This window comes from Cloeon dipterum, chromosome 2 (assembly GCF_949628265.1).
Source record: "Cloeon dipterum chromosome 2, ieCloDipt1.1, whole genome shotgun sequence".
Classification (NCBI taxonomy): Eukaryota; Metazoa; Arthropoda; class Insecta; order Ephemeroptera; family Baetidae; genus Cloeon; species Cloeon dipterum.
In genome coordinates this window covers 20878807-20902660 of record NC_088787.1, presented here as the reverse complement: position 1 = coordinate 20902660, position 23854 = coordinate 20878807, and the positions used below count along the sequence as shown (strand labels likewise).

Here is a 23854-nt window from a genome sequence, read left to right as displayed (position 1 = left end):
CGAGATATATCCTGTGGAAAACAGAATTATTGCTGTATTATATCGGTGCGGTTTGTTTTCTAGCGTGAAGAAAATTATTAAAGAAGATATTATATTTAAATATATCCATGCTGCGTCTGTCTAGAATGAATATTTTGCTTTATTTTTATTGGTATTGGAATGTGATAAATAGGTTCGATTTAAAGGTAAACAAAATTATTTTTAAGCCTGTACCAACCGTAAAACTGAGTGGCACTAAATCTTTTTGATTTTTTAATTTTCAAACAAATAAATTATTTAAAAACGCAATTAACACGACGTTCTGTTTGCTACTCATGGAGTCAACTTTTGATCAAAATGAAAAATCGCGTGTGATGCTCATTAGTGAGTCGGTTGCTCGGCCTTTTTGTATTCAGCGCCAATCAACTCCTCATTCTCGAGTCATTTTTCTGCGCTGCAGACCCCCAAGAGGTGCGCTCGTGTTGGACATTATTTTTATCTCCTTCTCTGTGCGGCTGCTGACTTGAGAGCAAAAGAGAGAGAGAGAGAGAGAGAGAGAGAGAGAGAGAGAGAGAGAGAGAGAGAGAGATGCCTGCTGCTATTGCAACACTCGGCGACTTGTTTTTGACGCACACACATCTCATTAATCTGATTAAAGGGCCGTCACAGCCTCTCTCGCTTTAACAAGCTACAAATTCGCGCGATTTCTGCCACAAAACGCGCAAATTAATTAAGTATGCGGGGGCAAAAAATGTTAATCTGGAAAAGGGTTAATTAAGACTGTTAATCCGCTAGAGTTTTTGTGGCGGCGAGTGCATCTGATTAATATCCTCCTGGCTGGTTGTTGCACTGCAGCCAGGACAAAAACATGTTTTAATTCGAGTTATCCCCTTTAATGACACTCGACACGTCTCGCCTTACAAAAAACACTCTCGGCTGCAGAGGAAGATGCATTTTGAGAGCTTGTTGTGTGTGAAGTGTCTCGTTAATAAAGCGCAGCGCAGATAATTTATTCCGGACACCTGCATTTCAAATAAATAAATCAACAACTGTCAATCGTGGGCTGGCACTCTCATTAACAAGCTTCGCCGACGATCGAGAATGCAGCATTTTTTCCCCCGGTTTATGCGGTGCGTCGCCGAAGAAACTTGATACTTTTCCGAAAACTCACCAGATTTTATCGAGCGTGTAATGGCGCGCGGCACAAAGGTACTGCGGATGAAATGTGTCCAGGAGGAATTAGGGGTCATTTGCGTCACCATCACTCAAGCGGCGCGCACATATTTTTTCAGTTTTTATCGCGAGCCTCTGAAGTTTATCGTTTATTTCGGCATTATTTTTTCCTTGGCGCGCCAACAGTTCTCAGGCTGTAAAAGCAATATAAATACTGTACATACATACACAAGCGCCGAACAAACGCAATTGTTGTCTCCAGAGGTAGATAAATCCGATTGGAATACGCGTAATCTGTGTATTTTTCATTAAAAACGGTTGGCAAGGGCATTCGCACTTGATTACTCCCATATTCTGCGCATTTACCGCATTGCTGAACAGCCGCATACGTAATATTGTTGTTTATTGAAGCTCATTCACCATTTTGACAAATTGAGAGTCCAGCTGGTGAACCGTTTTGTGAATTGCTGCAATTTCGCTTCAGGAAATTGTAGAGATTGTAATCATTTGTAATGAACAACAAACTCTGCTCTTAAAGGGTCTATGTTCTCACAATTGCATAGATTTAGTTTTATTTTAGTTCATATTTTGATTTGCTTAAAATGCTTTATATCTCAGCTTTATCTGGAAAGTTCGAATATAATGCAAAGGGATATGCGTATTACGAAAAATCATTGACTATATTTGCCAACCATCAAATGCGGACATAAATTTTTTGAAATTTCTATACCAGCTAGGGTTTCATCATAATAAATTTATTACTTAGTATAAATGATTAAAAATGACTTTGTGTCCTTTATATTCGCGTTAGTGAAAAAGAAACACGATAGAAGTTCATCAAAGCTGAAAACCATGAATATGTTTTAAAAAATTTAAATAAGTAACTCCAAAATTGGTTATAAAACCGATTATTTTGCAAACCCCTATGATGAGAGACTTTTATTGATCGTGTAAAAATTCCAGTTTTTATTTCACTTATTATAACATAAAATTTTCACCTTGAAAACAAAAATGGAAGAATAACACAGTTTTTAAGCTGTTGTTATCGTATTTCTGGACACAACATCAGAAACAGTTCAGCATGAGTTTGTAGTTCAAATAATCTATTTGTGAGGTACTTAAAAAGAGCTTAACTCAAAATCCGACGTGGGTACACAAAAGATCGTGCGGAATACACACAAAATCCGTTGCCTGCAGTCACGCCTTAGTGAAGATATTCAAGAGTGTCGGCCGGACACAGAAGAGAAAAAGAAGCCACGGCAGTGGAAAGGGTTATTCCGTGTCCCCCGCTATGGAAAAAGAAGAGACGGGCTGCTTTTGTGCGCGCGTATGTGCACTGATGCAATGAATAAAGAAGAAAAACGTGTGGGTTTCAGAGACCGCTAGCTAGCTCTCCTCCAAGTAACCGCATGTATGAATTGCTGCATAAATAAATCGGCGGGCATAAATAATCGAGATGAAAAAGCACGGGAAAAATAGCAGCCAGGTGGAAAACGTTGCATGTACAATGACAAATCCACGCGAGTTGCGAGCATGTAATGGGCTTCAGCACCAGTCCGAGATAATGGCAGACGCAATTAATCACGCAGTGATATTCAAAAAGTCTAAAACACACAATACACCGATGTTTGAGATGATGGAAACACAAATTGATATTGTTTTTTGATAATGCTGGACGAGGGAGTGGTTGTGTTTCAGACGCTTGACGTGAAAACACGACAACCGGGCGGCCGCGTTTTATAGAGAAGTGATGACGCTGCACATCCGAAAGAATAAATTAACAAATGGACCGGCGGAGAAAGAGGAAGACAATTTCACGCACAGTTTGACGCGAGGAACGCGCATGTGAGTCGCATGCATTGATTGTTTTTCGAATATGGCAGCTTGATTGATATTGATCGACGGGCCAATTGCTTGTAAATTAATTCCGCTGCTGACTGACAATCGATGTTAATGGCCCACACCACGCGCATTAAAAGGAATTCCGCCAAATTCAGCAGTTTCCGTCTCATTTGTTGTTAGCGAAAAGGCAAACGCAGCTGAAACGGCCATTTTTCTCAATTTTCGCGCACAATTTTGCGTTATAGTACTCGGCCGGAATGGAAATGGCTCTGGCGAGGCCATTTATTCTCCGCACATTATTCGCGGCGCTGCTGAAAAGTGCACTCGACATTCCGCCAGGCAGTTATTGCCGACTGAAGAGCTTTTTAACACACCTTCTGCTCATTCTGGCTCGTTTTAGAGCAAATTGTTCTGCTCACGTGTGCGCTAAATTAAAGTTTGCACAGGTCTTTTGTTTCCTCTCCCTAGCACTGCCGAAAAGCCGCAAAAACGATTTGTGCAGTCGAGAAGCAGCCGCCAAACTCGAAAAAAGGCTGTTGTTCATTAACCTTTGAAAATTGACGATTTTTTTACTCTCTCTCTCTCTCTCTCTCTCTCTCTCTCTCTCTCTCTCTCTCTCTCTCTCTCTCTCTCTCTCTCTCTCTCTCTCTTCGCTTAACACGTCTGGCTGGGCTTTTAGTGTCAGGCTATAATTTCCTTTTAATGGCTCGTGTGCAGTGAGAAATTCGTCGGCCGCTGCTTCTTCAGTCGGTAAACAGAATTATCGCCCCCATGCTGTGCGAGAATGCATTTAATAAAACGTTTCGAGTACAAAAAAAAGGATATGAAGCCAATTTGTAAATTAATCTTGCAGCTTTTACGAGACTTAAAGTGACGTTGATCACGTTGACGCGAAATCGATGTGAAAAATGCAGTGATCACTCATTTCTCGCGGCAGCACTTGACGAAATTACGCGTTACACGTGTTTCCCGTCCACTCGAAGAAGCGATCCATCTTTTCGCGCTGTCAAAAGCGTCGAGCGCGGCAACATTTTTGACTATATAAAAAATTCAGCCACGACGCGGTAATCAATTATACGAAAAACCTCTCTGCGGTTGAGCAATTACGATTTTCCAGCTAAATTTTCGGAAAAAAGCGGCAATTAGCGCGGCTGAAGAGGTCGAAAAAATCCTAACAACCGCTTCCTGCTTTTTACTTTCTGTCAATGAGACGGATTCCCAGCGGCAGCTCTCTCTCTCTCTCTCTCTCTCTCTCTCTCTCTCTCTCTCTCTCTCTCTCTCTCTCTCTCTGCGGTGGTCTCGGCTCTGCGTTTTGTTTTTCTCCCGTTTGCAGCAATTACCAATGTTTCCACTGCCATCAAATCAGGCCGCGGCTGCAATTTGGGAGTAAAAATCCCACGCACGCAGCTGCCGCGGTCGCACCAGCCAGCGCCAGTATTGTCTTAATTTTCCCGATGAATAATGGAAATATTGATAGCAGCAACGAAAATCGAACAGCAACGTTTCCCTCCTCTCCCGTGTACCCGTCGATTACGTTGCAAATTTATGCGACCAGTTTTGCAATTTTCTCAGCAGCAGCACCGAGTTTAATTCGAAAATTATTACCGACTGGGAGACGTGTCCCTTACCTTCTCTCTGGATAAATTAAGCGACAGATCCGCAGCCCTGCAACACAGATCAAAATTTGCATCAAAATTCACTTCTTTGATGGGTCGCCGACCGCTTTATTACCTGCGTGGAAAATAATTAAAGATCGATTCCGAATGATTCCAGGCCCGCGCTAATACTATTATCGAAAGTAGGAAAATAACAGCCGCGGGCGGGATTCGCCAGCAGTAACGAGACGAACTAGCTTTTCGTGGCTCATTCTTCGCGTGTCCGCCGTATAATTTATATTTGAAGCAGAAAAAAGAAATACGAATTTTCTCTCTCTCTCTCTCCGTGGTAATTTTATGGCTTTATTGATTACGCGACTACGCGCAGCGAGTATGACTTAATAAATATTTATCAACACGCTGAGCTCGCCTAGAATAATAATTACACCGAGAGAGTGGAGTTTTCGGAGAGATTTTTGAAGTGGCTCTGCTTCTAATAACCACTACGAACGCGCGGCACGAAATTGATTTATAATTTTATCAGAGGATAATTGCCGTTCATTAACTCACATCGCGCGTCTAAAATATCTCCCAAGGAGCCGCCGGGGCCCGGTATTATACGACTCCGAATTTATCACATTTGCATACAACAGGTCGTAAATCAATTTACAAACTGCTTTTTGCGCTGCTAGCCATTTTTTGTGAGTGTGTGCGCACCGTGCGGGTTAATGGCTCGTGAAAATGAGTTTTACCAGCATAGCAGTGGACGAATCAGTGGCCGGAATTAAATTTTACGTCAACACAATGACGAGCGGAGCATACACAAGCAGTTGCAAAAAGCCGACTCTGCCGAGCAGATGCGCGGGCGTCAGTTGAGTGCATTCTTCATTTAATGGAATTTGTGCAGCGAGAAAAGTTTCATTCAATATTGGAACGCTCGAATGCGCTGAAAATATTGAGCAAACTTTAATTAAAACTATTATCCTATAAAACTCGACGTAAAACTTTGTGATCTATTTAAAAGTTGTTAAGCTTCGCGTTCGGATAATCAGCATCTCCAGGCAAATGGATTAAAACCGTTCAAAATTAATGGGAAGTTGACTCTTTTGCAATCCTTGATCGAAGCGACCGTTACTCCTGCAAAAAATGCTCAGCAGTCTGGGTATTCAATGAACAAATTGTCATCGGAAATCAGTTCACCAATGAAGGTTCACACAATTGTCAGTCTAGTATTTTCGAAGCTAAAAAAAATGATCGAGCTTTTTCCAGGTGATAGTTATTTTTACCACTAAAATCCATGATATGACCGTAGAGAAGGTTAAAAGCTCAGAAGGGAACAAATCTTTGCAAGATCGACACAATATTAATTTTCATTCAAATTTTAGAATGAAAATGACTTTAACAATTGAAAAATTAACGATGGATACATTTTTGCGTGAAAGTTAAGACTTATAATTTGTCACAAAACGAGGATGAAGCCTGGTTTAATTTTAATTTGTTTTTTTTAGATTCTTCAGGTTCAACAACAAAAATCGTGAGCTAGAATTCTCCCGGAAAAATAAACTTCTCTTAAGATGGCTATTTCTACACCTTGATTGACTTTTAAAATAGAACCCTATGCGAAATATTAGATTAAAAATGTAGTAACTTTTTGTAATTTTTCACTTAGCAATATTTTGGGCTACTCACGATGTAAGATTTGAATTGGAAAATATTTTTGTTGGAGGAAAATATTCTTTATGGAACTAATTGTAATATTTTCCTATTCGTGTAAAAACAATTACAGAAAAGGACGAATATGCTTCTGCGGAAAACCTCTGGACAATTTATTTTGACAATTGTCCACTCTTTTGTCAGAGACCTAGTCATAAGATCATAAAAATTAAACCTTTTAGCGCCTGCAAACGAGAAATGAACGTTTTGCAAATGAAACAGTGGCACAACCTGTCAGCAGCTACAAGCATCAAGGATTTATGTAAATTTTATAGATGACCTCGACGGAAAATTTACTGAATAAGTCATTATGCAAGTTAAAAATTTCCATTAGCGTGAGTCATTTTACTGCACACTTCCTAGAAATTCGTCTGAATATCATGGCTCCAGCATTATAATAATTTTAATGATAACCAGATCCAGTTCAAAAAAAGCGTCGGCTTGGTGATCGTGTGTTTCAAAGGAGGCACGTAAATCATGCTTTCTCTGGGCCATAAATGGTGCGTTGGCCGGTTCGTTGGACCCATAACTCAGGGAGGTAAAACGGCTGTCAATTTCTGGTAATTATGTTCAATTTTGAGATCGTCCACGGCATTTAATCGGGCCGAGTGGCATACTGCCTGTGAGTCAGCGAGAGTTGAACTGTAAACAGCGGTATGGTGCTCTATACAAGGAATGGAAACGACCAGCGTGTCTCTAATAAAGAGGCTGCTGTTGCTGCTGCTGCTGCTGATGGCACGCATGTTTTGTGTTTTTCATTCATTTCGCAGAATCACCACCGCCTTTTTTGTCCCCGCGCAACGCGCACACTGCGAAATTATCCGGCGAGGCAGCCGCGCTGCTTTTACGATGTCCAAATGAAAAGACAAAGTGGCCGTCGGCGTATATTTTCACTCTGTGCTTTTTTCCGCCGCGTTGCTGCCTTTATTTATGGTGGAGGCCTTTTTGGCTGGCGACGTCCGACTCCTTTCTTTCCCTCTCTTGTTTCGGCCAGCGCCCGACGACCTAGACGACGACGAAGCGAGGAAAGGGACAAAAACGCCGCATTTTTGCTTCATAAAATTGCAGTTTTATGAGTCAATGGAAAGACACGCAAGGCTGACAAACGAGCTTTTTGTGCTCTATGCAAAATGGCAAATATAGAACAAAAGCAGGAAGTCTCGGATCGCGAGGGAATATGGAAAGGATTCGAAATTATTACCAGGCGCATCATCTTTCCTACCCAGGACGGCCGTTTTTACGACTTTGAACACTCTCCAAATAGCATAACGTTGCCATTTCTTTAAATTCGTTCATTCATTTTAATGGAAATTCACTTATTTTTTTGCAAAGTATTTTATTAGAAATTATAAAAAACTGGTAATTACCCAACAGTTAAATTTTTTACATGTCGAATATGCTGACTTGGTCTTTCAAATGGAACGACATTACAGAAAATACAGTTGATCGTTTAGGAATCTATGAGTCTGATAAAAGCAGCACTCAAAGCAATCAGATGTAAACTCGTTCCAGTTTATTGGAGATCGTGAGAAATTAGCTTTGCAAGTATGAACAATACAAACTCAAAGTAACTGTAAATAAATGCTCGATCAAAGTTATAGCAGATTAGCATAATGCTGGAAGCTCTTGACTGGTTGGAAAAGTCGACAAGTTCGCGTGAAAGGACAAAGGAGCAGGCGAGTCGAGCTATAGTGCAAGTGGCTGGAATAAACAAATGCACGCCACTTGTAAATCGCGTGTACGCTCTTCTGTGTCATTAAATGCAAATGCCGGCGTCACATCTTGATTACACGCCCCACTGCACTAGGCGTGCTTATTAGGGCACTCCTTTAAAGATACTGCCAGCGCAGCGCTTTCTACCCCAAGTAATGGAAAAACGATAGCACAATTTCCCCGCTCTCGCGTCGCCAAATTTCGGAACCAACTTTCGTGCGATCATTAAATTTATTATTACTCCACCTCAGGTTAATAGGAGGGAGGGTGAGTTTTCCCGCCTCTTATCTCAAAGGATTCTTTTATGGAGCAGCGCACGCCCGCCCGTCGTCGTAATCAAAATAATAAATGCCGCGCGCATTTTACGACTAAGACGATAAATTAGAGCTTGTTTGTTTCGCGCAAGGGGTATGCTCTCTCGCATACCCTCCACCCCAATTTGATTTTCGCCGACTGCAAGCAAATTGGACTTTAATGTCTTAATTTGTGAGCTAAGAGTATTGAATTAACATGCAGGGAGCCAGAAATGTGAAAATCTTATCAATGGTTCGATAGAGTGGTTTTCTTTTCATTTATCGCATTTTTTTAAAATGCCAAATTCTGTAAATTAATTTTTAACTCTAGCTTAAACTACCTTTGAAAATTGGGAAAAAAACTAAAAAATTTCACCGGTCACCGTTTAAATATTCCAATTTTTCTTACTAATAAAGTGGTGATCACTCTATCCCTTTTGAAAATCATGATTGATTTCAGCAGAAGGGATATTTACCTCATTAATCACACACCATTTGATAGTTCGTGACAACAGGTATTGAAATCAAAAGAAAAACATTAAAAACCCGTTTTATTTTTCGAGAAAACAGGTAATTATTGCAAACACTGTAGAGTTAATACTATTCAAACTAATAATTTCATCAACTGCTAATTTTAGTCAAAATTAAAGTTAATTTCAATGGTTGCCAAGTATCAAAATTTTTTTAGCAAGTTAATTATTTATAGTCACCAATAATTTATCCCTGAAACCAGAAATCCACTAACCATGCCAGATGTCACCTTCAGAACCAGAAAAAAATGGAGGATCGACCATAATACCCAGGTTGCGGCTTCTTGGATTTGGGGACGGGGAAAGCCCTAAAATTATAACCTCTTGAGCCTAGCACAAAGCCACAAGAGGGCAGACAGAGACTACAGAGAGAAAAGGAAAAGCCCATAGCGAGCATCAAAGGGGTTAATTCGTCAACGCGGCGAGTTTTAATGAACTCGCAGCAGAAGCAGCGAGTTTGCAAATAAATTTCCATTGCACGAACGGACTTTGACGGGTGCTCGAAGTGCTTTCGCAAGGAATTAAACGCTTCTCGTTAGCAGCATAGCAACAGCCATAAGCAAACTTGGCGCACTCGAAATAGCTCGGGAGACAAGCGCAGGGATAATCTTCGCCGGCAGATGCATCTTGTCGCCGCCACCGAAACTTTTAGCCCGGCTGCTGCGGTGCTGCTGCTTGGAGAAAATTATTATTGTAATTATTGCGCCGGCAGGCTGGAAATTCGGCGCTGTAATAAATGTAACGGCACGAGATAAAACACATGCATGCAGCCCGAGGGGTGAAATGCAAAGAGGGCTGCTGTTTGCCATCACGGAAATTGCCTGCAGAGCCTCGCACAAAAATTTAGACTCCGGCGCTTCCTTGGTGGTGCGCGGGAGGCTATGATTCCAGATCTCATTAGCATAGCATTCCGGGAAATCGAAAATGGAATATTTTCTCGAGTAACAGAGGCACGCTACACGAAAAACAAACACTCTCCGCCTAGCAATGAACTGCACCCATTTTAATTTCTATGCAAAGCTGAGAGAGCTTATTTTTGCCACGTTGGTGTATGGGAACTTCTCCCTCGAGACGCATTTCGCTAGTAAACTCTATTTAGCTGGCACGATTTCATTGGGATTCAAAACCAGTCATCACAATTTCTGGACAAGTCGGGAGCGAATATAAATTTCAGTGCGAGATAAGTCGCAGAGCAGTTTGAATTCAAATCGACCGCAGGTGAGTCGTTCCGCGGTGTGGGCACGACTCTCATCTCGGCTTTAATTAAAATTCCGCGAGCAGCGCAGATATGCGCGTGCGAGAAGAATCATTTTTGCACGCGCCAAATTGCATTTCGCTCAATTAGGCGGGGCAAAGAAACCGCAGAGTCTAATTTCGTCGCAGACTTGGAGACGGGCGACAGGAAATTCGAGCAACGCCTCCACCAGATGCGAACGTGTGAACTTCCTCTCGCGCCAAGAGCTCCTCTCAGCAATCGAGTTACCGCAAATTAATTATTATCAACCCTTTCAAGCGCCTCGCTCTGAGATACGTGGGCTCAACTTTGTGCGACGGCAAATGGACCGTTTATCGAATTTAATGAGGTCAAATAACAGGCGAGATTTGTTCGAAGCGTTCCTTTAACTATGCATACTTAAGATATAAATGAAAAATTGAGAATAAACAAAATTATACACAGCAGAATTTTAAGCAATTTAATTAAAAAAGCATTGAATGCTTCCTTGTTTAAGCATCAATGTATCGGAATCCAAACCAGTATTTTTCTATTGAACAATTACATACATGTATGTATATTAAATTCATAACTTTGTTAATTTCGAGTGATTGTGTGAATTGTGTGCAGAACTACTTATTCGTTTAATATAAATATGAAATATTTGAGAAGGCATAATCAAAAAATATCTCGTTCAGGTTTTCTTAGTAAAATTTAGTAGTTACATATTAATAATAAAAAAATATGATTATGTATATTATATTTCATGGAATAAATTTAAAATGGCACCATTGGTTCCAGCTGAGTGTTTCGGCAAGTGATTTAACTTTAAATTTAGTTCAAGAAAATGATATCTTTTGACCATACATTTGAATCTGGCAAACTGGAATCCTTGACGCAGTGTTTTCATACCGTACAAATGAATCAATGCGAGCCGCAAGAGACGGAGATGCGTATGGAAGCAATTAGCATAAAGATTGTCTATCTTAGCTTTTGAAAGGCATCAGCTAATTTTATTTGATGCTCCAAGAAAATGAATAGTAGCTGAAATAGAATATCGCTGACAAAGTTCGAGCACAATCAAGGTTTCCTGTCAAGTTTTTCCTTGGGATAACCATTCGATACCTCAACCTGATTGGTTTCTCCCTTCAAAATGCGCGATTGATTTCTGTATGCCGACGTGTTCGATTGCCGAAAACGCCATGTATTTTTATCCCGTGCGCTTAGTAGTCTGCATGATCGCGCAGCAAAATTACACGTCACTCGAAATTCGTTTCGATTTTTTCCCATCTTGCATCCCAGCGGGATCGCAAAGCCTGCAGGTTCCCTGATGAACATTTTCCCATACGTATACATGTTACGTGCAAGCCGATTTTAAAAGCTCAGCGAAACGAGCAAAAACAGACAATACGCGATGGATTGTCTGCAACAACTCTCTCGCGCCTTCTTTCGCCTCTTCTGCCCTGTCAGACTTATACGTGGTATTCCCTTAATGGCAAAAAGTCTGCAGTGTTCTCGGCTGCAAGGCAGAGGATTAAAAGGGAATAACAGAGTTTTGTTTCTTGTGTCACAACACGCGGCGCCAAAGAGCGAAATTGTTTTCAGCCACAGCAATTTAAAAACAATAAAATAAATACATATATACTGTCGGTATAATATGAAGCACTTGCTTTGTTTTTGGCCAGAAATAAATCAAGCAGATGTAGTTAAACAGTTTTTAGGCTTTATAAATTTTTCTTCAAACATTTTCAACTAACCCCTTTTTTCTGTGTCCTAAAACTTGGGAAATAAATATAAAACCACACAGATTTTTTTGTCGTTCCCATTCTTTCCCTTGAAACGAAGAGCTGCATTTTAAATCCTTTTCTGAGTTTGACAAAAAACTCTTTGCCAAAGTTCAAATGGAGAAATCAGATTTATTTAATTGCAAGCCATACATTTATTCAATCAATCTTGATATAATTACCCGCCCCTGCTTTACTAATCCTCCGTTTTTTGCGCTTTTAATTGCATTTAAATTGTAAAGCGAGAACAAGGTGCAGCAGACACGGCAGAAACGAGCCAGTGGTTGGTGCGCTCATTACGTATTTCAATTAATTCAATTAAGGGCGTCTTACTCAGGGCAGGAGCAGCAGCCGGTGCTCCACACTCGCACGGGAGATAATTAAAGCAGATTGCGACAATGCGAAAAGGCGCATAACCGACGCCCGGCTCGGTTTTTTGCCCGGTGGAATTTGCTGAAGAAATACATACACCGCAGCACGAGAGCGCTAATGCATAATTTAGAAGTCAGTGAAAATTTTATGAAGCGTGAGTAATGCTACTCTAATTGCTTCTTATCCACAAATCGAAATGCTGCACCTTACTTTGAACGAAAAAAGTGTTTATTATTCGGAAATTAAAGACAGTCTATTCTTTAACTGATATTAAACATAAATTTATCACATATCGGCAAAAAATCGAAATTTAAATTACAGATCACTCTGGGACCTAAATTTCTTATTGTATGTATTATTATCTCTCCATTGAATCGAGTTGTGATCTCCCGGCAGCGTGGAGAGCCTCTATACAGCAGATCAAAGAAAGAGAGAAATAATTTACTGCGCAGTCGAATCATCTGAAATTGATAATTTGATTTACGAGCGGCCTTCTCACAATACCATCAGCGCGTCGTCCAACCGACGTGTACGAAGTGACTTTAAGGAGGCCGTAAATCAGCGGGAGCGAAATTGAAAATTAAATGCTAAAAGCCTACACACGCAGGCCGTTTTCACGTGCTTTTTATTGGGCAGCGCAGCTCGCGAAAAGCCGGCAGGAATCTCGTTTTGCGGCCCAAAAATTACGTCATGCAATAACTTAGTGACGCTAATGACAACAAATGTCGTCGGCCGGCCATTAAAGAAGTCGGTGCGGGCGCTCGAGTGGCTCTTTTTGCGTTCAGGTGTCGCGGCGGCTCTTTCGTCAAAAATTCCCCGCGCACGCAAACGCTAAATATCGTAAATTCCGGGCCGAGCGAACGAGAGGGGGCCATAATTCTGCCCGCTAATAGGATGAGACGGGCCAAGTTTGATTGGATTCGGAATTAATGGCCGATGGAATTCCTTTCGGCAAATACGCACACGCGTGGTCGTTTCTCAATCGCATACAGCAAGTTGCTGTTTACTTTGGGAAATTATCGTAAATAAATATCAATCCAAACTTTTCGTGGACGAATAAGATGTCAGACGCTCAATTATTTTTATCGATGCTTAACTTTATTCATTGGACAGTAAAACTGATTTTGACTTTTAAAGGGAAATGTTCCGTTGGATGGTTTTATTGATTTTCTAATTCGCAATAAGTTTATGGCCCAAGAGGGTATCGTCAAAAATATGAAAATTTATTATTTTAATCGGAATATTTTAACCAAGCCTGACGAAATGTTACTAGTCAAGAGGAAAAAAGAGGCTCGAGGTCTAGTAAACTCAGCGAAATTTACACCAGAAATAAGTCATTACCAGCAGATTGCGCCATAAAAATATTTCAACAAAAAATACTTTTTAAAGGGTTTAGGGGACAATTTTGGATAAATTTACGACATCAATATCTAATCTACCCTAGGAGTAATTTCAAAACTAAAGTGTGCATTTAATTTCTCTCCAAAGCCGGTCGAACTGACAACAAAATTTATGTCTTAGTCCCTGGTCAAAGGTCACAACAGTTAATTTTGGTTGCTAATACAAACTTTGGAAATGAGATCAGGCTTTTGGAATTTTTGAAATGTGCTTAAAACTTATTCTACGACATTGTGTGAACTTGTGTTTTAACTTCAGAGTGGTGCTCTTTTTAGATATCGAGATTTTCCAATGCACAATCACACGAATATTTCGACTTTTTGTATTTTGCAAATAATATTGTCCACTCCAAATCTTGAGTTCTATCTATCAGAATTGCAAAAAAATACCCCTTGTCTTGATCTTCCCTGACCTGCTAAAGAGTTAAAGCGGGGTGCTTACACTTCACCCCCTGTAATTGCTATTATTTCAAATCCCCTTGAAATAAGTAAAAAAATTGATAACGCAGTAATTTTTATCATTATTTTGCATTTAATTTAAATTGAAGAGCGCTATTTAATTTCTTGACATTGTAGCGTGAAAAGCAATTTTCCAGTTTTATTTCTGAGCATGGGTACCCGTTTTTCAACTTTGCACGCGAGACCGTCCCGCATGCAGCCCATACAAATTAGTATCTTTACGATGTGTGCGTCAAAGGCCGCGCGACATTATGCTGCCAGGGAGGTGGCGGATCTGCAAAAAGTCGCTCTTATAAGGAAAATAAATACTTCGCGCCGCGGCGGATTAAATGCACTCAAGACAAGCATAAAAATCACGGACACGACGAGCATAAACATTTCATCGACGCCGTTTATGCGAGCGAGCGGCGAGGGAATGAAAAGGGTTGATGACAAGCAAATGGAGGTGCATATTATACCGGTGCTAAAATCGCAAACAGACGAAGAGCTGACGGCACAGCAGGATCCGCATTGAAAATTACCACTGCTTTCAAGAGGTTGAGACTTTTTGCTAAAAAGTGATGTTTTTCATTGAATGAGAGTTGCAACACAACGTTACGAATGAGTTGCCAGGAAACATTAATTTTTTAAAGGCAAAAGTCATATTAGTTTGCCTGTTTGTTAAATCAAAAAATTTCTACGAACATTTTGTATTTTATAACTCAATTTTTGGTTGTATTCTTAAATTTTATAATATACCTTTCATGCAAAATAGAAATTTAAAAAATGTGGGATAAATTGACCAGTTGCATAAACCCTTAGTTATTAAAGCCGCCAACAGATGGCGCAACCACAGACTTTCTTAAAAATTTTGTTTTAAGCGGTTTTAAGGCATTTCCGCTGCGATTTCAGACTCAATCTAGCTATTTTTTTTAATTAATTTGCTATTTTTTGACGTGCTGAAAACCAAAATCGGTTCAGCCATTCGCCGTAGAAACGTTGGAAAAGATTTTTTTATTTCAAAAAATAGTTTTTCACGATTCTACGGCGATTGGCTGAACCGATTTTGGTTTTCAGCATGTCAAAAAATAGCAAATTAATTGAAGAATGCACAGTAGCTAGATTGAGTCTGAAATCGCAGCGGAAGTGCCTTAAAATCGAAAGTCTACGGTGGCGCCATCTGTTGGCGGCTTCGAACACTTAGGGTTTATGCAACTGGTGAATTGAGTAGTATTATATTTAATATTTGTGATATCTGTTTTACCTCTTAACAAATATAGAATTACTAACCTTCCTTAAATCTGAAACAATAGAATTCACAGTAATACCCCATTGTAACAAAATCTGAGTGTTAAAAACATATAAAAATAAATATATTATATTATTTAAAAACATATAAAAAGTTTGCACACAAACTAATTTTAACAAAATTTATATCATTGTTATTTTTAATTTAAGTAAGTACGAATTATTTTGACATTAGCATATGGGAGAGTTCAAAATTTGCAATCAAACCAAAAGGCATACCGAAAGAATCAAATTTTTTCAGGCAGTAAAGATGGTAATCAGGTCTAAACACACGGTCAAATCCGCAAGCATTAAAGCCTGAAGAGGCGTTGATGAGCGGGAAAGAAAGGTCGTTCGACCTTTCGTCAGGGCAGCCAGGGCAGCACATTCATTGTGTGTGTATCGGCTGGCAAGCAGGGTTTATGGTCACCGCGTGCTTTTACGAGCACGTGTGTTTTAAGAGGCGCATTACTTGGATTTATATCGCGCGAACGGATCTGACGGTGCCCAATAAAAAACGTCGCCGTATATTTTATCTTGGCGGTGGCGGCTGCTGCTGCTGCTTCAAAATCAAACGCCGAGAATTTAATTTGGCAGCGAGTGCAGTAAAAAGCGAGCCTCCCAGGACGCGTTTTGTAATGTGTGTACCTGTTCGCGAAGTGGGAAGCGCGCGGCCCGTTTTATTTCGCTTTACACGAGCGAGAGTTATTGAGAGAGTGATAACACGCAGCAGACTGCTCTGCTCGCCTTTTATGCTCTGTGTGCGTACACTCTGCGGGAAACGTGAAATAAAGTGGTCCCCAGCGTAAATTTAATTAAGAGCGGAAAATTCGCTCGGCCGTGTGAAACACGAAACGAGAGAGAGAACGGCTTCGTTTTTTATCGCTAACTTTCTAGTTACTACTGGGTGTTCGGGGTGTGTTTGATATATTCCGGAATTAAAACCGACTTTATCCCGCCAGAGAAGCCAATCCAGAACAGGAGAGCGGATTGTAAGAGCGAGCAGAAGAAATTCAAACTCTTCAACTAGAAGAGGTTTTGTTGTTAGATTAGTTTGTAAGTGGAACGAATTTATAAAAAAATCAAGCTTAATACTACTTGTAAATTTTTCAGATTAAATGGTAGAGCTCGGTGAAACGAGGAGATAAATCCTTTTTCCTTGTTGTAATGATTTTTTGTTGGCAATGAAATGGTAAACTTTTCCCTCTACCCCATTTTGTTTCAGCATGTTTGTAAAAACAACCGTTTTATACCAAATTGAAAAGAGAGGCTTGTAAGATATTTGAAAACAGTTAACAAATATTCCTTTCCCTTTACAACATCCCTTTGCTGGCAAAAAGTGATTGGTTAGCTCAATATTCAAAGCGAAAATCCACTATATTACCCTATTCGTTAAACCATAAAATTGTTTTGAGTAAATACTAATTACATCTGAACAAATTCTCCTCCGTACAAGCAGAAAATTGTTAATTCCTCGAATTGAAAAGAGGATAATATAAACTTCATAGAAATTCCCCTTGGAAGCACTTTGGGGGCTTAAAAGCATTTGTTTGTAGCTTTTGTATCGCTGACCTTGCGAGCGGAATGCTGAATTTCGGCCATTGTTGGCGGGGCTGCTGGAATTATAGGCAAAAAAGGACCGCAGCAGCGAGAGAACAGGCTCCGTCTTCTCTCGATATTTGTGTTCGACCGAAAAGTGGTCGTCGGGTACACACACAGCAGTAGTGGTGGTCTCTTATTGCAGTCATTTGGCGGGCCCCGCTTAATTTGGATCGTCAGCATTTGTCTAATAGGGCTCGGCATAAGTATTGATGAGCCCGCAGTGGCTCATTTGTCAAGATGTGTTTATCCGCAGCGCAGCCGCCGCGATCTTAAATTCGCGACACGTTCATAGATCGCCGCAATTTGTCAGCGGCCGCTAATTAGGGATGGAGAGATGTCGCCAGTGACGCGTGACCTTTCACAACGCGCAATTTATAACCTTACGAGATAAATTAAATAATTATGTGCATGTAAAAGAACGTATTCTAGAAAGTATTGGTGATTTAAACAAAAATTAAATAATTTTATGTTAATTTAATGTAAAGTTTTGGAAATAATCTTGATTTAAAAATAAACATTTGCTTATTTGACTATCGGCATGATCATAAATTAATACAGATCTACACCGATTCATGGTATTGATCTGTAGTTTTTGAAAAGACAGAATGATTTTTAACAAACCATTTACATAAAAATTCAATAAATATGTAAATTGATTGCAAATTAAATATTTCGTTGCAAAATTAATTTTATCACCGTTGACACATTTTAAGCTTCAAAAATAAAGTTCTTGTTTTTTTATACTGTACAATTAATATAAGCTTAAATGTTTAACAGTAAATACATAATTCGTGCTATGAAAAAGCTTGCTTATATAAATTATAATTATATGACTCTCTGCTGTATTTATTTTTTGAAATTTTTTTCCACGTGCGAGAAGTATCCTCAGTCTAATTCTAAATGAAGAGGCATGTACATAAAAATTTTATGTACACGAGTTAAGTATGTGCACAATATGAATAAAAAATGCTCAGTCATTATTCACACGGACCATTAATGTGCTGTATTTCGTTGGTGAGCCGAGAAAACAAAGTTTTGCTTGTGCAAGAAGGAGGAAGAGGCGCTGCATTAATAACCCTTTTAGGCTGCGGGCCCGAATGAGATTGCAATAAATCTCTCTGCTGGCGCTGCTTTTAAAAACGGGGTGTGAAATTTTTGGGGTGGAAAAGCAGGCAGGCGGACGCGTCGCCGAGCGAGCAATTAATCCTGAAAAGCAAGACAGCTATTCAGCAATTGCGGTTGGCTGCGAAAGTGCTGGAAAAGTTGCTGAGTTTTTGAAAAAGCGGCTGGATTAGTCGGACAGCGCTGTGTCTGCTCTTGCGAGAGGTAATTTTATTGCCTTATAAATTAGGTAGGTGGAAATTGAAAGCAGCCAGCAGAGCAAAAAAGAAAAAAAAGAAAAGTTAAGTCGAACCCTGCTGCTCCTTCAAACCGCATTTGCGCCGGCGGGGCGATTTTGAGAAAGCATTTTCGTCAAAGCGGGCCGCAGAAATGGCGGAAAGGTCACGCTGCTTTTCTTCTCCCTGCAGCCGCCAAACACAAAAGGAGAGCTGATGGGAAAAGTTGCGTATTTTGACAAAGAGAGAGCCCTGGCTTTTTCTTATTTCCTCGCGTCTCTCTCTCTCTCTCTCTCTCTCTCTCTCTTTCTCTCTGTCGAGGAAATGAGAGCAGAGCGCGGTGCCAAAGGAAAGTTGCGGCATTTGCGGCGCAAATCCAGCAATTAAAAAGTGCTCAGAGACCTTTTCTCACGGCGTCCGGTAGGGACGTGAAAAATAGTCTCATCTTGACGCAGCTCAATCTCAAAGTCAATTTTCTTGAAAGTGCGTAGAAAGACAAGATCGTTGTTTTTTGTGAGTTGTGAATAATGAATTATGAACAAAAACATAAAATTGCTATGAGTGATTTCTTTAATTTTGGGGTTTAAATTCTGCGGATAAACCTTTAGCATGCTTTTGTCATTAAATTGATCTCTTTCGTTATTTTTAACAATAATTTTGTGTAGAAATCACGCAACTTTATTGTGTTCATTTTATAGCAGAATAGGCAAAAATCGATTTGTCTCTCTACTGTATAGAGGTATTGTTATAAATTAAAATCTACTGAATGATCTTTATTATTATTTATATATTAAATTAACAATAAAAAATTCATCTTCCCTGCATTTATTCTTGTTTAATCAGCGATATTATATTTCCTGTCGTGTAACAATAATTATGATTGCATTATTATTTGTAAAAAATGGCGCTACTAGAAGAAAAATTAAAAGATAATCTGCTTCACTATTTAAGAGCTCATATATTTTTGTTTAAATAATAAACAAAATTTGGAATAAATTTACCAAATTAATGTCTATTTGTGTGATGAAAAGCTAGAAAAAAATTAGTGAAATAATTTCATTATCAATACTTATTATTTATCTTTAACAAAATTAAACTTCTTTTAAATTTTATAAATTTTCAAATATAGGCTTTCATCACATCCCTGTAAATCCCTGTTCTCTTGGCAGTGGGCCTACGACTCACAATCAGGTAGTGTTTTCTGAGTCGCCGCCTCACACGGCGAAAACTCATCAGTCGACTGGAAATAAGAGAGCGGCCGATTGTTATTTTTCTCACATGGTACGCGGCCAAGCGTGCGAAGCAATCAACACGCTGCGCGAATGACGAGCTGCAGCTCACCCCTTCATTGACTCTTTTCTTTTTTCTTCTTCGTCTGCTATCTGGAGATGCACAATGAGTGTGAATCAGAGTGCGGTCGGACGGTGCTTGAAATAAAAAGAAGCGCTGAGAGAGAATTAAAGTGCAATTTGTCACTGCTTCTCTGGCTGGGCTGCACCGGGCGCGCGTGAAAATCTTTTTGAGCCTTCCGACCGCCGCCTTGTAATAACTCGGTCGGCAGCAAAAAGTGGTTCGGTCCGATTATTAAATTGCTGGGAATCGGACTTTATGGGAAATAAACTGCGTTTTTTGCTCCTGCGGCGACCGCAAGTAGTGATGGGATGCGGTTCGAACGCGCGAGCCAAATTACTCTACGACCTCCTATATCGAAATCTTTGATTAACCAGGATTTGTAATTCCAGTGGTGATGCACACGTTTAGATTTTTTAACTATATTTCTGGTACGTGCAAGCTAAGAAATTGACTTCAAATTAGCGTGAATTATTAAATTTCAAGCAAAATTTACTAAAATCAACAATAATTTGGCTCCAGTTTATCACCGAAAATTAAGATTTTTTTGCAAAATATTTTGTACTGTCTGTTTCTGTCTTTTAACAGCACAAAATTTAATTTATAACAGCAGTGGCTTGCCAAAAAGTGCTAATAAAGCCAAAAATATTTTTCAACTCCCCAAGAATTTCAAAATACTCGGAATAATGGTTTAAGTTATAATAGTGAACTACGATCCTTGATCTCTTCAAAACAATCGGAATTTAATAGCATATAATGTCTGAATTTTTACTGAAAACTTTCAACAATTCAAAAATACAAATTAATTTAAAGTCGTGGAACTGCATGGCGTAAATACCTTTTTAGATGTCAAAAACCATTTAAATTTTGCTGAATTTCTAATCGAGAAATTCTAGCTCTCATTTTCAATTCTTTCAATTCAACAAATAAGGAAACTACTCAGGCATAACTAATTTTGGGTGGCAGGAATAAATTTAAATTGTTTTCGCTTTCCCCGGCAAAAAACGTATAGCTTTAGGAATATGTTAAAGTCAAAACGCAATATCTAAAGTTTTCCTCGCGGTTACAGGTGAATTATAAATAAAGGAATGCAAATTTATTTTCGCTCCCTGAGAGTTCAAACTAGATTTATTCTCGTCTCCTTGGCGCAAACACGCGGTGAAAAAAAATTATCACCGGGGGTTGCGGAGTAATAATTACAAACTTGACCGTAATGATGGCAAGGAGCAATCGGAGCAATAAATTCTGCACCTTAAGCGATGCGTGCACGATTAGGTGACTACGGTGCTCGCAGTTTATGAATTATTGGCGCGAGTGTGTTGCTGCGTGTGTGGCGACTGATATAAACACACGGCAGCTCTCGGATTAGTTTCGGCCGCACATGATTAGAAGCCAGCAGAATATTAAGCATTCGTTTTGCTCTGCTGTCAGAAGGCAACACTCGCGCTAATTTATGTTCCAGGCCTCTCGGGCAGGTGCGATTTCCGAAAAATTCCCGCGAAAACGTCGCAGTTTCTCATTTTCACGTGAAATGTTTAAATATACGACCTTGATTATTTGATGTGACTGTAGCTTATGGCCCTATTTGGCAATAAATCTGGATTTTTGTAATAAAAAAACTCGACCAGCAGCTTCTCTTAGCAAGGCCGAAGAACTCGGGAGCATGAACGGTATTTATTTGGACGATGACATTATAATCGCATTAACACACACGCGGCTAGCTACGAACGACAGCCTATATTTTGGCTCTTTCCAGAAATGAGTAATCTTTGTTTTAATGTTTTGAAATCATTCATGGAGAGGAGGAAACCGTGTTAGGTTTTGTTTTAACAGCTGTATTTTTCGTGGTAAAAATAAGGAATAAAACTGTCAAGCGCAAAAATTTAACAGAAGAGGATTATTTTTTTCTTAATATATCAAGATGAAAATACATATTATACGTTGGACAGGCATGAAAATCGAAACTCTAATTATATCCTATTTAAATTGTGCATAGTCTGCAACAGTTCAGGTGTATTAACGTTCATCTTGCTAATAAAACGTAACGAGAGTGTCTCTGGCGAGTGGAGCCGAGAACTTGCTCAATTGAAGCAATCAAGATTCTCCAGCACTGATCTCCGACCTTTTGCGTCTCGCGACGGACGCGTTTTTCCATCCTCCACGTCGAGAGAAGAGGAAGAAGATAATCCACCGTCTGAAGAGCGGCTTGAAAGCTTTCGGACGAGAGAACAAGCCGAAAACAAATTGTACGGAACGGCGCTAACTACTTTTACATGTTCCGTGCGGGCGCAATGGAAAGAAGGAAAAGTCGCTTATCTGATGCGAAAAAAAATCCGTTGGTGCTCTTCTGCTGGCGGCCGGTGATTGATAACGACAAGGGCAGGCTAGCAAAAATGCCCCCGTCTATAATGTTAAAAAAGAGGGCTAGCCAAAGCAGTCTGGCCGCTCGCGTGCTCTCACAAAAGAATTCTCATCTTGTCGCATTGCTCGTCGTGAGAGATATTTCGTGCGCCCGCCAGCATTGTGCAGATATGATTGATTGATCGGCCAAATAAATGAGCTCCCGTGCCAAAGGGCAGTGCGAGATAAAATAATCCGTACGGGTTGTTTCATATTTGGCGAGAACAGTGGTAGCCAAAAAGAACAGCGAACTAATTGAATTTAAATAATTGGGGCTATCAAATTTTGATGGTTAAATATTTTTTCTAAGCATCGGCCGGGCCATTAAATGAGCACAATTCATTAATAAAATAACCCCAAACCGTTTACAACCATCTAAAACCACAAGCATTTACTCGTATCTAAACATAGTCAAATAATTTAAAATAAAAAACGTCCCAAAATTCACAGAAATTAAAAAATTGTGAAAATTAGCGTTTGATAAGCAGAAGATATAGATTGGCCATAGCACGTGCGGAGAAATTTCTGTAATTTAAAAATGCTGGAAACCCAAAAATTGTGCACCTTTTTTTTTGTTTTCTTTCGTTACTGCCCCTTTTTACTCGGAACTGTTGTTGCAATTGTCGGTCGAACGCTTCCAAAAGGTGCCAATCGCTAGCGGAGATTGCACAATAATTGGACGACATTATTTAAAAATTGCCTGCTGCGAGAGAGCCAATCTGGTCGGGTCGACGGACAAACGAGCTGATATCCGCGATAATGGCAGCGTTCCGCGCGCACACTGCTCTTTGATAATTCACTCTCGTGCATTAAACGCGGCGTCGAGAGAGCTTTGGCTGCGTGCGTGTGTGTTTCGGTTCTCTCTCCCTGTTTCGTAATTTTGCGTGAAATGCCAATTCAAGTGGGCGAACCGTCAGCTGCCAGGCCAAATTTTGACATCGAGGGTGCTGAAAGCGGCGGCCTGCAATTGTGCGCGTTTGTGCAAACAGCAACTCATATATGCGTACAACAACACGCGCAAAGCCACGTTTGAAGTTGGTATGGAAGCCATTATTTGGTCCTCTGGGAATCCTATTGAAACACTAATTTAAAGCCGGCAGAAACAATGCACGTATAGAACATGCTTTTGAATCAAGATAAACTGAAATTAAACCGAACTCTCTCAGTTCAACATAAATTGGAAATCGAGTAGAATATCCCGGGTTTAGGAATTTCAATTCATAGCATTCCTCTACTTCCAACTAGACACAAGCAACAGATTTTTAAACTTTTGGTGGTTGGTTGAAGGACTAGGAAGCAAAGTAAATTTTGCAGTTGTTGTAACGCCACTTTTATTGTGGCACGCCTTTGGCGCACAGTAAAATTTATTATTACTGTTTTAAAATTAAGACAATAGTTACTTAATAGATCATAAATTTTTAAAAAATGCAGTGTATTTTATTTATTTATAAATTAACATTGAACATTTTAAAATTAATTTTGTTTATGGTTTATAGTTTTGTATTCTATGCAAAAAAATGGAAGTGTGAATTCAGGGAAACCCTCTCTCCATACAAGCCACATTTTCAACAGCACTTAAAACGCTTAAAATTTCAGGAGTGGCGTCCATTACCGTATCGCTAATTAGTCATTATCACTTTGGTTGTTAACCATCGTCAGCTCTTGAAAGGCTTGTCCAACGAATATTCTAGCTCAATATGTGGATATAGGCCCGGAGTGTATAATTAACCGCTCAGCTGGTAGGATTATAGGCTTTGCAAAATTCACGGAATCTCTTGACGGGTGCCCCCGAGTTAGGGTGAGCAGGCCCTCATCTCCCAAGTAGCGAATCAAGCC

General features: G+C 39.8%; 1 protein-coding gene across 5 annotated transcripts in view; it reads right to left on the bottom strand.

Moving 5' to 3' along the window:
* LOC135935477 (ly6/PLAUR domain-containing protein 6-like) overlaps positions 1–23854 on the bottom strand; it is a 120614-nt gene that overhangs the window by 26089 nt on the left and 70671 nt on the right. For 4 of the 5 annotated variants that reach the window (XM_065477832.1, XM_065477834.1, XM_065477835.1 and 1 more), the window contains one exon: positions 4623–4659. The exons of the other annotated variant lie outside the window; for it this stretch is intronic. The gene's annotated coding sequence lies outside the window, so the exon portion shown is untranslated. The remainder of the gene's footprint in view (positions 1–4622; positions 4660–23854) is intronic. 5 annotated transcript variants of the gene reach the window in all.